The sequence below is a fragment of the Cyprinus carpio genome, chromosome B22, assembly GCF_018340385.1.
Source record: "Cyprinus carpio isolate SPL01 chromosome B22, ASM1834038v1, whole genome shotgun sequence".
NCBI lineage: Eukaryota > Metazoa > Chordata > Actinopteri > Cypriniformes > Cyprinidae > Cyprinus > Cyprinus carpio.
This window is the reverse complement of record NC_056618.1, coordinates 13,558,845-13,562,661: the sequence shown is the minus strand read 5'-3', so window position 1 is coordinate 13,562,661 and position 3,817 is coordinate 13,558,845. Positions and strand designations below refer to the sequence as shown.

General features: G+C 35.2%; 1 protein-coding gene across 1 annotated transcript in view; it reads left to right on the top strand.

Annotated features, from left to right (window-relative positions):
* Positions 1–3,817, top strand: part of LOC109055738 (ribonuclease inhibitor-like) — a 536,777-nt gene that overhangs the window by 409,058 nt on the left and 123,902 nt on the right. The window lies entirely within an intron of this gene.

The following is a 3,817-nucleotide window of genomic DNA, read 5'->3' as shown; positions in this document are numbered from 1 at the left end:
ACCCCTTTCACAGTGTTTCAGAGTCAAATGTTGTTTATTTCTGAAATTAAGTTTACTTCATCTTCTCTTCTGCAGGTTTTTGGGTCCTGCTGCAGATGAAGGCTGTCAGTATGTGACTGGAATTGTGGGTAAAAACCCGTTACTCCTGAGAGGGCTGTATCTAAGTGGACGTAAACTAGGAGACACAGGAGTGAATCAGATCGCTGCTCTACTGCAGGATAAACACTGTACACTTAACACACTGAAGTGAGTATTTTCATTGTTACAAGGACATTTTTAAATTTTTGCTGCTCTGTGATTTTTGTGTATCTTTTGTCAGAGATTGCTGACTGAAAAACGTGTGACTTTTGTAATGTGGCTATCATCATCAGCAGTATTTGTCAACTGTCAGCTAAAACATACTGGTAAATATTCAACACAGATTCGTGAAGTGTTTTCTCTTTATGCAGTCTGAAGAACAAGTTTTTAACTGTATGGAGGTTATCATGTTCTGACTGCAACTCTAAATTTAAACACTTCAGATCTGGCAGAGGCTGGATCTGAGTGAGAATAAACTAGGAAACCCAGGAATAGAAAGATCACAAAATAAATGTTTGAAAATTTGCAGGTGTAAGACTGGGAAAGAAGCTGAAGTAAGTATTTTAAAAAGTGCTATCCCATTAAGTACACCCAGAATGCAGTGACCCACTTTGGTTTCATAGATTTGACAATGTTTTTACACTCCTCATCAAGGACTGCAGAATTAATCAAAAATAAACTTCGAGACATTGTCGTTTACCAAGGTGCAGTTATCAAAATCAGAAAAAGGCTCAATTTTAATTAAAGCCTGAGCCACCGTGCCACACATGCTTAGAAGTGAAGTGCATTTACATGTGAGCAGTTTCATGAGTTGAGTAATCAATAAATCTTGTTCTTCAACCAGTACCCTCATCATTTAGCATCAGCACACTTGAGAAGAAGCTCCATTTAAAATTCACATATCTGTTTTTCCATGTGTGTTCAAACGGGTAGATAGTTTTGATTTGTTGTAGGTAGAATCCCCGGAACAAAGCTGATATGGATCGGCATGTGATTAGAGGAGGAAGTGGAGCGTGCGTGCATCACATTGGTAGTTTGAAGTGATAAGCGGATTCATCAGGTTACTTTATTGAGTTGTTGGTCATGAAACCTGGAAAGCAATGAAATTATAAACAGCAATTTATTTTACGATCTATGGCATGGTAGGTACCATTTAATCCAGATTACGGTTTGGTAAGGTTATTATTAGCATATCGAACAGGGCACCTGCGGGATTTCTTCGAGTTACGCAGTTATTTTTTTTTTTATCTTTTATTTTTTTCCTTCTGAGGACTCAAATGAGCAGTGAGAGCAAACGAATGTCAACGTTTTAAATTCCACACAAATGGGAGAAAATACATCCATCAAAACTTTGTACTCACAGAGAGGAAAACAACTTCAGACTGGCCGGTCTGGATTCGCGGCGTCTACATAGCTTTCTCTGGCTTTCTGTGGAATTATGCTGGGTTGTTTAAGCGTAATGTTCTTGATTGAATCTTAAGTGCTGATTTGAGGAGTCTGATACCCCTTAAAGAGGATCGTTAGAAAATCACAGGTAGGTGGGTTTGATCAGGGTTGGAGTCCAGATTTTGAGATCCCCTGTCCCTAAAAGCACATGCTATGCTATAAAAACAGAAACTCATTAAATAGCTATTTATATTTTAACATCATTTTGATGACATTTTTCTGCTTTACTTTGTATTCTCCAATTAAAAGCTGGTAGGGTGGCTCAAACTCTTCAGATCGCATAATGAGGTGAAACATTACGGAGTATGTTGTTTAAAAAGCTAAAGAAACACTGTACAGTTTTACAAAGCCTTTATTATAATGCACAGAAGAAGGGGAAAAAAAAAAAAAACATTAGACTTGTAACTTCCACCATGTCCCTGAAAATGATTGTTTTTGTTTTTAATTTAAGCTGATCTTTTAGGCTAAACAGACGAACCAACCACTACTTTTAGTAAATGAATTGGGTATATTATCCACAGTGGGAGGATCACGTCTTCAGATAGAAGAATGAATTATGAATTAAATAATTTTTGAAAATTTGATTATTTCATATCATCAGAGTATGAGAAAGGAAATGAAAAGTATATATCAGTATTGTTTTAATTTATATAGCATGACCCTGTTTTTATGCAGTCTATGAGCATGACAAGACAATTATTGTTACATATAATTATCTGTCAAGCAGTTGATAAATGACACCGCAGTAGATTAATGTGCCATCTATATTTCCATAAAAATTTAATTTTCTTTAAAACAAATTAAATACAAATTAAACACCTTTACCTCACCAAAATATCATGAAAATCAATCTTCTAAACAAAATTAAAAAGAAAAAAGAAATCGAGAAACTTTTATTTCTACCGGCCAGTTATGATTCTGAAAGGACATTAATCTGTTGCTATTAATGAACGTAATTTCATGCGCATCATGCTCTTATTTTAGTGCAGTTGTCTCACAGCCACTGCGGTCAAATATTGAGATAAACTTTATAAAGTATTATCTATTTATATTAATATGAATATATTAAGTTTGTATCTTTTCCGTACCCAATTTGGAAACCCATTGGCCTAAAAAGGAAAACGTTTAACGTGGTGTAATAAATTAAAACGTGTTTTATAAAGACCAAACTCAGTAAAACATTTTAATAAAGCATTCTATTTACAAAACAAGCAGGTTATGGGAGGAAAATGCTTAATGCGTAAACGCGTTGTGTTCGTATTCTGGGCTCATATCTGCTTGTCTGTGAATATAATGCTTTATTAATAATTAGTTTACTGAGTTTGGTCGTTTTAAAACACCGTTTTAATGCACTAAGCCACGTACTTTCAAGTTAAGCGTTTTAGAATGTCCAAATGATTTCATTTGTGAATTCGACTGGTCCAGAAAGATTAAAAACTTGCAGCAGCTAACATCTCGTGATTCAATACATCAGACATAGTGAGTCAAGTTAACAATAAACAACTGCATTATAATGAAGGCTTTGTAAAACTGCACAGCGTTTTTCGCTTTTTAAACAACATACTCCATCCTACACCAACTACGAACACATTTCCTATCATGTATGTCTATGAAAGATGATCGAACCAATCAGAGTAGGTAAGGGGCGGGGCGACCTCGATCTGCAGGCGGGTGTACTTGATTTAAAGCGCACACAGAGAGCCGTGTTTCAGACCATGCGCGTACACAGAATTGATTCCTCTTTCGCGTATTCTTGCTTCTGAATGAACACATACACACAAAATTATTTCAAAATAACTGTCTCTGCAAGTATGCTCGTAAACGCAGTCGGTTATGTCTTTAGTGAACTTAAACAGAGGAGAAAAAAATCTCCTGTGCATCATTATACTGGATCCGTGCATTCGGTCTTAAAGGGGCAGCAGCCTAGCCTAACACCCTGTTTTCCAAAAAAACCACCAAATTACACAAAGTGACATTTGTGTCTCATTCACAAACCCTTAAATCAGACCATTCTGTTTTTGCTTCAAATTTTGAAATTATACAATGCAAATAGCATGTATTTACAAATGCAGTGGATGCCTGTGATTTTAAATAGAACACAAGCAAAGCCTTTGTTTATGTACAGGCAAATTCTATCATTTTAATATATTTATCAAATTCTTCTAAAACTCATAAAATGCAAAAAGTTTTTAAAAGTTAGTTTTATTATTTGACATTTCAGTTTCAGAAAGAAATATGCAGCATTTTGTCCGATAAATAATAAAAGTCATTTCACTTTGTTCATATTTCTGTA